This window comes from Oryzias melastigma, linkage group LG11 (assembly GCF_002922805.2).
Source record: "Oryzias melastigma strain HK-1 linkage group LG11, ASM292280v2, whole genome shotgun sequence".
NCBI lineage: Eukaryota > Metazoa > Chordata > Actinopteri > Beloniformes > Adrianichthyidae > Oryzias > Oryzias melastigma.
In genome coordinates this window covers 10,903,477-10,914,133 of record NC_050522.1, presented here as the reverse complement: position 1 = coordinate 10,914,133, position 10,657 = coordinate 10,903,477, and the positions used below count along the sequence as shown (strand labels likewise).

Here is a 10,657-nt window from a genome sequence, read left to right as displayed (position 1 = left end):
CTTTTTTTCAGCCAAGATAACAAAAATTACCTTTAAAATTATAATAATTGTAATTATTATGTAAAGATAATCTACTTTTTCATCCATCCGTTTTCTTAACCTGCTTTCAATCGCGTCATTCCACTTAAATTTATTTCAGCTATTCGAGTAAACGATTACGAAGGAAACTCTGTCCAGAAAAATGTATTTTTAACACCGAAGATGAGGAAAACTTAACTGACTGAATGGCCCCAAGGTAAATTGAGTTTGAGACCCCTGGTTTAGAGACTAATTCCATCAAAAGAGGATGTCTTTAAAGAGGCTGTTTGCCTTACGTAACCTTAAGATGATCAAAGTGCATCGTCTTTAGATGTGGACACAAAATATGATCCATGTTTAAGCAGTTTATGCTGTTAATACATGCACAATATAATGCAACATAATGTACTGTATATATACTTATATACACACACTCACTGGCCAACTGGCTACTTTACTAGGCACACCTATCCATTTGCTCATGTATGCATATTTCTAATTAACCAATCACATGGTAGCAACTCAATGCATTTAGGCATGTAGTCAAGACTATCCGCCGCAGTTCAACCAAGCATCAGAATAGGGAAGAAAGGGGATTGAAGTAACTTTGAATGTGACATGGTTGTTGGTAGTATTTCATAAACTGTTGATCTACTGGGATATTCACCCACAACCATCTCTAGGGTTTACAGAGAATGGTCAGAAAAAGAGAAAATATCCAGTGAGTGGCAGTTCTGTGGACGGAAATCCCTTGTTAAAGTTAGAGGTCAGAGGAGAATTACTGGACTGGTTCCAGCTGATAGAAAGAAAACAGTAATAAATAAAAAGGAAAGAGGCCAGTAAGTGTATATGTTAATCCCACATATCACCTACAACCACATTTGTTAAGATGAGATAATCCTGTTCTACAGGGAGTCTTTTATTTTGAAAGGAAGTCACCTGAATCTCTCTTAAAAGTTGTAAATTGTTTTCATATTTCAAAAAAATCTTCTCTTTATGTCTTATTTATACAAAAAAAATTACTAACATTTATCATAATAGCAAAATTAACATAAACACATTTTGGGGTTTATTTTTTTTTAAAGTGAAGTAAGAATTTGTGGTTCCAATTGAGCTAAGGTGAGTGAGAAATTGATCCAAATAGCTCCAGTTGTAAAGGTTGTAGACCTCTCTACAAGAAGTACAGTGTAGTCCACAGTACATTTTGTGTTTGTGTGACTAAATAAATCTTGGTGACTATCTGGCTCTGCAAATTGCAATTTCAATTGTTTTGATTTTAATGAACCAATTCAAAAACTTCCCATTAAGCAGCATAAATACACTTCTGGAGCTTTAAAAGTGCCACTTCCAAGAGTTTATGTGTTTGCCTAACTATGGAGGCTCTATTGTTTCAGAGTGGTGGACCATCCATCACCATTAGACCTGAGTACAGAGCTTTACAGTTAGGAACGATCTAATTCCACTAAAAAACACCATCACCACCACTCCTCTTCACTCTCTCCATTGTCAAGCTCTCTTGCTGTGTGTGCCCTTATGTTTCCTCCTGTTCCATCCCCTCTCTCTGCAGGATTTAGGGGACAAACTGCAGCAGATGAAAACCTCCCAAGCATGTCTGAAGTAATACCTCACACATGCCAGACACAGGAAACAATCTTGCACTACCTGAACAGTTTTGGCCTTACTTTTTGTTGCATGTCTTTCAGCTTTTGCATGCACATTTATACTGTCTAAACTGGCTAAAAGCTTGTAGGATTTGTCATATAAAGCATCACATGAAGACAATCTATCACTATTTTAAGGATTAGTATTGTATATTCAATTTTCTAAAATTGGTTGCAATGAATATAGCTGTTAGAATAAAGTGGCTAGATTGTCATACATTTCCTATCATTAATTTTCGTCTGTGTTTCTGAAAGAGTGAAGGTGTTTTTTGTACCTGTAACAGATACAATCAGAATTGTTTGTTCAATTGTAGTTTCTTTACTTAAACCAGCGGCGTGTCAGTCCTCAAGGGATGGTGTCCTACATGTTTTTCAACCAACCTGCAATTGAAGCTTCTTATTGGCCAAACACACCTGATCCAGGTAATCAGCAGCAGATCAGGCAGGTTTTCTGGAAAACCAGCAAAAGCCGTCCCTCGAGGACTGAGTTTGGACACCCCTGACTTAGACTAAGGTCACATAACCCAAAATACCACTGCACAGCAACCTAAATGCAAGTTTTTCAGCAGATTGGAGACAAAAACCTGTGTAAGAAATCCAACTAAGAAATATAGCATGTATGAAAAACTGGGAGCAAAGTATAATAAATTTTACTATTTTAGAAGTCCCTCAATAAATTGCTGGCTAATTATGCCAATAAATTCAAAGGCATGATTTGTCTGGTTCTGACTTTAAATACATAGTTCATAACCGCTTTAGTCCAAGTTTTTTTTTTTGTTAATATGCACTTGGACAAGTTTAGTTAATTTTGAATTATCTTTAAATGAGCACATGACTTGAATTTCATTTCCATTTTAATTACAAATAGATTAACTGCAACCAGTGCTTTAAATTAAAGTTCATTTTAGCTCAATTTATCTGTCAGATGACCAGTACAATGTTTGCTTTTGATCAAATTACCTTATTTTAAGTTATTTTTTGTTACTTAAAGATTCACTCCGATGAAAAAAAAGTGTCTAACATTGTTCTTGTAGCATTTTTCTTATGATGGAAGACATTTATCAAGAAAATTAAGTTTAAAAATTGCATTTCAGAGAATTTCTTTATTCAGATAATTTTGAATCATATAAGCAAGCACAACAATACAATTGAAAAATGAAGATTTTTTAATCATCTTTTTTTTAAATATTCTTAACTATTTTCATACCCAGAAGTAAAATGACTCAATCTCTGAGGCCTTTCGCTCCCTGAAGGTTCTGCCCACTTCATGCTAGAGCAGGGGTTGGGAACCCTGGTCCTCGAGAGCCGCCTTCCTGCATGTTTTCCAATATACCCTGCTCTTGCATGTTCTTATTGGCTGGACACACCTGAACCAGGTAATTGTTTGAGTCAGTACTCACGTCAATTACCTGGTTCAGGTTCAGACAGTGTGTGTAAATGAGGGGGACTCAATTAGAATGGCAATGTTCCAAGGAATAGAAGGTTGACAACTATGCAATGACAAAACCATCCAAATCAAGAGACTGTATGAAAAAGAGGTGAAGAGGTGTGTATAAGAAGATTGGGAAGGGTGGAGAAAGGTGTCAGGTGTGACAAAAAGTATTGGCAACAGTGAAAGAAAAGGTAAGCCACATTGTATGGTTCAGAGACAGTAGTTCTGATAAAGATGCAGAAGGCTGAAGTGGAGGCAACCAAGATGTTCAGGTTCTCTTCTGAAATGATGAGGATTTAGGTGGACAGGATTGAGAGAATCAGGCTATCAGGATGGAGAGAATGTTGTCCACAACACATGTAACCATGACAACCACCTAATTAGCTTAAAAATAACATACAGCCCCTACAATAACAAATTTGGCAAATAACACTACAGAAACGGATTTTGATAGGGGTATCATGTGCTAATAACTGGTTAAAATGTAGGAAGCTTAAACAATCTTTAGAGACCTGCAAAAAAATATTTAAGACGGTGAACTGAAAGAAAAGGATAGAAGAATGACTTCACTACAGCAAAGTGTTGCATATCAGTCCAAGGCTGTCTGTCTTCACTCCAGAATTTTTTGTGTAAACGGTTGAGGAGTTCCAAGAACACTTATGAGATGTTTATCAATGAACAGAAAATGTACTGGATTCAAGGGTATTACTAGACAAGATCAGGTTTTATTCAACAAAACAGACAACAGTTTATACATTCAGGGGGGTTACAAAGTTTTGTATGTGAAGTTCCACATGGATCAGTGTTGGGTCCCAAAGTATTATTTTGTTTGCTAATGGTGAATGTAAAGCTTTTGAGATGGCTATTTTTTTGTAAGGATTTACAACTGTTTTTGGATGAAATGCTTTGATGAACATGACTAGATCTCGTTACGAGGGTATCTAAAGGATGTGGAAACTCTATGGAGACCTTAAGACTTATATTATTTTTTATTTGTTTACTATTTATTTTATTTAAGAAATGTCTTGTTGGACTAAGTGTGAGCTCATGTTAACAGATATTCATTGCAAAGGTAACGAGATTAAGTTAAGGTGTGAAAAATACTATACAGACCTTAATATGTGTAGCACAATAGTCATATTGTTTTCCTCCCTGGAGAATGAAATGCTAGTAATTGCTTGAAGGTATCTGAATAAAGAAATAAACAGTGACAATCTCAGATCTCCACAGTCAGGGACTGTACCTAATCATGCAAGATTCCAGGGTACAACACTCACCAGAGTTTTTGGTAAAGAGGATGGAATGGTATGTCAGCGGTTTCTGATATCAACCCCACTGAACACTAGGGTAATCATCTTGGCATCTGTACCTTTTGTACCAGACCAACACAACACATTGGCTGTTTTTTTTAATAAACACTGGGTGAAAAATGAGATGCCATTTCACTGGAGATTTAACTTGGTAGGATACCAGCTTTGGGAGAAAATACCATGCTGTGGTTGCTGTGTAATGTATTTCTGCAAGCATATCATGAGATCTATGGTTCAACTTGTATGCTTACTGTTTCACTTGGTTTTCTCAACGTCAAACTTCTTCTCCTTTGCTTCAAATATTCTTCAAAAAATTTTAAAAATTGCCATCACTGCTGTGATGTTTCTAAGTTTTATTGTCCATTCTTACAACACTTCAGATGCTTGTACTGCAGCAGGAAGATTTCCCCGGTGTTCCACAAGAAGGTTTTGTTATGAAGTATAACATTTTCTGACCAGGAAGACCTGTGCTTTTGTTCCTGCAGCCCTGCAAGCAAAAAACAAATGTCTCACTTCTATCTAGTGTGCTTTGCGCAGTGAAGTGGAAAACCTAACAGACAAAACACTTCAACTTCAAATTTCTTGTTTAGTCTGGGTCTTATATCATCTCTCCTTTTCGGTTATATCAACAAAGAATACCTTAGGGATTGCGATGGTGAATTTTTACAGACACCCCTTTTTGTGGGTTATTGTGTGTGTGTGGCAGGTTGTACGCGATTCTTTCTCAAATATTTCGCAACAAATGAAAGCAGACTCCTGCATATTTCAACCATGTTTCCACCACAGTTGTACTAAAGTGGTAATAAAAATTCCAAAAAAGAGAAAAAGCACCCTTTGTACATTTGAGTAGGAACACCTGATTCAGCATGGGATTCTTAGCCTGGTTTAAAAATCAATGAACAAATGAAAAAGTAATATCAGGCAAGCAGAGATATGAGGAGGGAAACACAAATGTTCAATGGTACATTTTGTTTTTCTTCAGCAACAATAAAAAAGAAGTACGTTTTCTGAGTAAGTCATAGTTTTTTGCATAGTTTGGGCAACTTGTACTGGGATGTGTTTTATAATACATTCACATTATGCATGTGCCAGACATTCTTGAACATACGATTAGCCAAAAGTGTTAACACTCGACAATTGCTGCGCAAATCTAGCAAATGTCCACTAGCTACAGTTGGAAGACGCTTGGTACAAAATGTGAAAGTGGTGCAAATCTCAAAAATCTTGCTCCCAGCTTTTTATTTTGTAGTTCTATGCCAATCTTTGAAAGACTTGGTGTCATATAATTACTCCCAGACATAGACCACAATTATAAATCGCTCATCAACAATCAATTTTGAAGTGGTTGGCACTTAAATAAATTATAAAAGACGGCACCCAAACGTTGCTACCAACTCTGAATCCCTGATTGGTCAAAGTTCAACCTGGTTGTTCTTTCAACATGTGTCCAATGGACACCTGAAAAAGTAGTCTTTGACCACCCAACAAAGGCGAAATTTGTTAAAAAAAAAGTTTTTTTGGCTCGGGTAAGTCATACACATTATTTATGTTTCTAAATACATCTTTACATTTCCCCTACCGTTTGGTGGAATCGGCAGTTAAAGGGTTAAAAAGTGCCTAGTAATAACTTGTGGACATGAGAGTTTTATACACGGAAGCCCGAAACATACATACTTGCATGTTTACATAGACTTTTCATTGAAAGTGGTTGCTTGAAGGCGTACAGTGAACGTAGCTTCATAAGTGTCAAACTTTATCGCACAAGGCGCCAAAATTCAAAACCTTAGATCGCGGGAAGAACAGGATAAATTTAAATTTTTTTTTACATTTTTAAAACTTCAAAAAAAACTTAACTTTTTTATATAACTATGAATAATATAAAAGAAGGAAGATTTTTCCAGAATAAATCAACTTAAATCTTAAATAACTTTCCATATTTTTGTCAAAATTATACAAGTTAGAAATAAGCGCAAGATAAAATCCGGCCATCAATAGCAATAAAATAAAAATGACCCGGAGGGGCGGATATAATTACCCGGAGGGCCGGATTCGGCCCCTGCGCCATGACTGACACATGCATCATTAGTGGTTTAAAAAATAAATAAATGACAACAGCTGCTAGAGGAAACTGTAGGTGTGTATCAGTATTCACTACTGACAGTAACGCAGAAGACGAAGCGCCACTCAGCCTTCAGTGGAATTGTTTGAAAGTGACACAGAAGAGGAAAAATTTAACAGATTGAGTAATTTAAAGTGATAAAAAGATTTAACGTAACATTGTCAGCATTTTCTTTATGCTATGGTTATCTTAATAATTGCACATATGCTGCACTAATATGGGATCCCTCCTGAAGCTAAACGAGCATCAATGTGAGGAGTCTACAAAAATTTCAAAAGAAAATGTCCGCTCTTGTTCCCATAATGTGTCAAATGAAATTCTCCCAAAAGTGCAACTTATCTATGATTATATATCATTTTTGGCTGGTGGAACTTAAAGGCTGAATCCAAATTGCTTCCCTACCCTTCCGCTTTCTCCCAATCCTTACATTTAGCCCTCCAAATGGAGAGATATGGAAAAATAGTGTAGTTTTTTTTTCATATTGTGTTGACTTTGTATAGTCTTTGAATGAATTGTTTTGTCAGTATTTAGTGGTTTGCGGACCTCCAAGGACGACACAAAGAGTAATGCATTAAAAAGTAAACAATGTTTTTGGGCAACACTCTAAAAATGAAGTAAGATTTTAAAATCAATTCTACATTTGACTGGGAGCCAACACACAAAGCTTGATGCAGAATTTTGGACAATGATGTTTTCAAAGAGCTATTGTAAAGACAAGAAAAAGTAAATTACAAGGATCTATATGAGAGGAAATAAAAGTTTAAATATTCATCTCCAAGTCAGGTCGAAATAAAATAGTTTTTAATTGTGCCATGTTTTTCAGGCGATAGAAAACACTTTTGACAATTTGTCAAACATCTCAAGGTTTCTAAGACATGTGTGAGGGTTTGTTTGTGCATGTGTACATTTTTTAAAATGCTCATCTATGCTGACGTTTCAATTGTATACTTCTTTTGTTTCCTTTCTTTGTTTCAAGTTCTGAAAACAAAGTCAAAAGAATACATGAAAAAATCTGAATTTGCATTTGTTATTGAGAAAAAAAAAAAGCTTTTTCTTTTTAAATTGATAAGTTAGATTTTGTTTTTATTATGAATCAATAGTTTGATAGAAAAATATTCTGTAAAGCATTAGCAGAATTTTAATTTCGGGAGACAGAAAATCCCAAACAAATGATTAAACTGCATTTACAAAAAAAAGGCTAAGAGCTAGAGAAAATTTGCCTTTTTAATTGTTCTTATTTTCTCTTTGGCTGAACATTACTGAACCCAATCCAGTGGTTGCCAAAGGACATTTAAAGTCAGCTTGTTCAATGACAATTTTTCCTTTTTTTTTTACTTTCTGTAACAATATTACATGCTGCTAAAATACAAACCTATGAATATAAATAGTTTTAAAAAGATGGTAGACGTTTTAAATAACATAGCTTTAATATTGTGATACTTTTGTTCATTTGTTTCTTTTCATGAACAAAATTAGCTTTTTAAAAAAAATGTCTCTCTCTCTCTCTCTCTCTCTCTCTATACACACACACACACATACATTTTAAAAGTATTAAACTTTTTCTAATTATAAAAGAAGATGTAACCTCTAAGTGCTTCTGCTGTATGTGGCAGCTCTAAATGTCATCAAATGGAGTTACTCTAGCTCTCGGTTCAATGAGGAGATTGTTCAGAGTCATATATTCTAAAATTTGTGATAGTACACCTCAAGAAATCACACAGCAACAATGACAATTATTATTATTTGAGATTATGACAAAAGTATGAAGTACAGTCTGCAAAAACTCAGTCTAAATTGAAATTATTTTCAAGTACATAAAGTTTTAACCTAAAAAAAAACAACTGGCCAAATCAAATCAAAATAAAACTGACATCTCATAAAATTGTTTTCTAAAAGTACTCGAATTCAATTGTTTTTTTATAGAAGAAAATAAAACCCTTGAGTGCACTCAAAAAAAAATTAAAGAAACCCACCAAATGGAGATTTCCAGAAGGTGATGAGAGGTGAGTTGAGGGGATTAGAGATGAGAAGATGATGGGATGATGATCATGGTAGATGAGATGAAAAATGAAGGCCGGGATCCAGGTGAACTCCAAAAAAAAAAAAAAAAAAAACACAAATGTGCAGAAAATAATTAAATATTGTCCATAGTAACCTTTTAACATTATTTCTATTGCTTCAGTGTTTTCCTTTTCAGGAAGTTTAAACTCAAAATACACAACAAAATTAATTAACATGTAAAAAAAACCGACAAGTCAAAGCTAGCTTGCTGAGTAATTAGCCTGCAACACGTGGTGAACTTAGGAGACTTCACACATTAAACTTGAACAAAAAAAAACCCCCTATTGATCACATATTTCCTTAGTTACCTACTGGTTTTTTTTTAATAACATTTGGTTTTAATTTCCCCTATTTTTATCAGGCAATACACTGAATTTAGCAGCCTAATATGTCACAAAATGGGGTTGCAAGTCCATCCTTGGTTTTCACCACATTTATCTACTTCCTGGGTACACACTAACTGTTGGAAATTCGTTTTTTTTTTCTTTTTTTTTTTTTCAAATACTGTTTTAATCAACAACAGTTTCATTATTTTTGTCTTTTTTCTCTTTTTTTTTACCTCGTTCAGGTCTTTTTTCTTCCTTTCACTCGCTGCCTTTTGCTCATATGGAAAAAACGCCAAAGATCAAAACAATGGAAGGATGATCACTCCGAACAAATCCCAAAAAACAATGTTTAAAATGTTGACTGCCACCAGTGGAGAAACGGAAAATTACACCCTATATAAAGTATATGTCAAGGAAAAAAATAACTTTACTAGGATTACAATAGACAAAACAACAGGTATGGAAAAGAAAAAGTTGCAAACCATGAAGACCAATTTAAAGTTCCATGTTGGAAAAGCTCTGGCATTGTAATTTTTCTAAACGCTTAGCTTATGGTTGGGTGTTACAATTCTCCCACCATGCACCATGGCTAGAAAGCTATGAAATTCAATTTGTGAAACAATATTCAAACAAGTATCCTAAACAGTTCTGTATACATACTCTTGTGAATACACATTCCTATCAGGTGCTGCTGTGTACAATCCAATAACCCAAGCTTCTAAATAAGGTCACCACAATATGCCTCAGTGTTTGGATTCAGCCAAGCTATGAGTGTCTTGTTTATGTTGCAATGGGAGTTTTCTGATAGTGACTGCAGGTGTGTGTGTTTGTTTGTGTGTGTTTAAAGCTATTGTTGTGCCTCTGCTCCCAGCTGAAGCCAATTAAGTTCACCACTCTGCAAGTGAGAACTCACACATGAATGTGCTTTGTGCAACCACAAATGCACACAACAGACATGAATGTATCGTCGCACTTTCAGAGCCAAGATGTTCTTTATTAGAGTGCAGTTTAAAAAGGTGAGGAGACGTTTAAGGCTTTAGAATCGGTTAGGATGTCACGTAAATGACAGAGCAATCTGTTGCTAGGTTACAGTCACTTGTGAGGTGCCATACTTGGATATGCTGCCATGTTATGCATGCTCGCAAAAATCAATGGCATGTGGGGGCATGTGCTCCAAAATGCAGGTAGTGATATGCAAATAACTAAGTCCAGCAGCAGCAGTGACTGACTGCAAGGACCATATTCTTTGCGTAATACTTCTTTCTTATTGCACCGTTGAGCACAAATGTCACCCCAGCCACATGCTACAACTCGCCAAAATTAGCATTTTCCAATACTTGGTGAAAACAAATTTTTGGCATAGTGAATGTCCTCTCCAAAAACATATGTGGAAAAAACATCAAAGAAGTTCCAAAAATCTCTTATGGGGTTAAAAAAAAAAGTAAAAATCCACTAATAAAACCAAACACCCATATCAGAGATATCCAATGAAAGTTTTGAAATGACTATGGGATGGCCACGGGACCTACAGCTTGGTGACCATGTTGAAGGAAAGTGTGAAATTTGACAATGTTCATATTTTGCCAAAATATGGGCAAAGGAAACTTTTACTTGAGTGACTTTCATAACCTTTAGTTAAGTCTACAACAACAGCTATAGAGATTTGTTGACCTTTGACCCCAAGAAGAAGCTGCCATCTTAAATTTTAAAATACCTTTCATGCCTTCTAC

At 35.3% G+C, this 10,657-nt stretch overlaps 1 long non-coding RNA gene across 3 annotated transcripts in view; it reads right to left on the bottom strand.

Moving 5' to 3' along the window:
- Nucleotides 1–9,781, bottom strand: part of LOC112136953 — a 43,979-nt gene extending 34,198 nt beyond the window's left edge. Inside the window, exons 1-3 of one of the 3 annotated variants that reach the window (XR_002917456.2) lie at nt 9,161–9,781; nt 8,514–8,630; nt 3,817–4,908 (exon numbers count right to left, since the gene is read on the bottom strand). This is a non-coding gene — a long non-coding RNA (uncharacterized LOC112136953). Of the gene's footprint in view, nt 1–3,816; nt 4,909–8,513 lie in introns of those variants that run through there. The other 2 variants (XR_004948699.1, XR_004948698.1) reach the window with 2 other exon arrangements.
- Between the last annotated feature and the right edge of the window lie 876 nt (nt 9,782–10,657).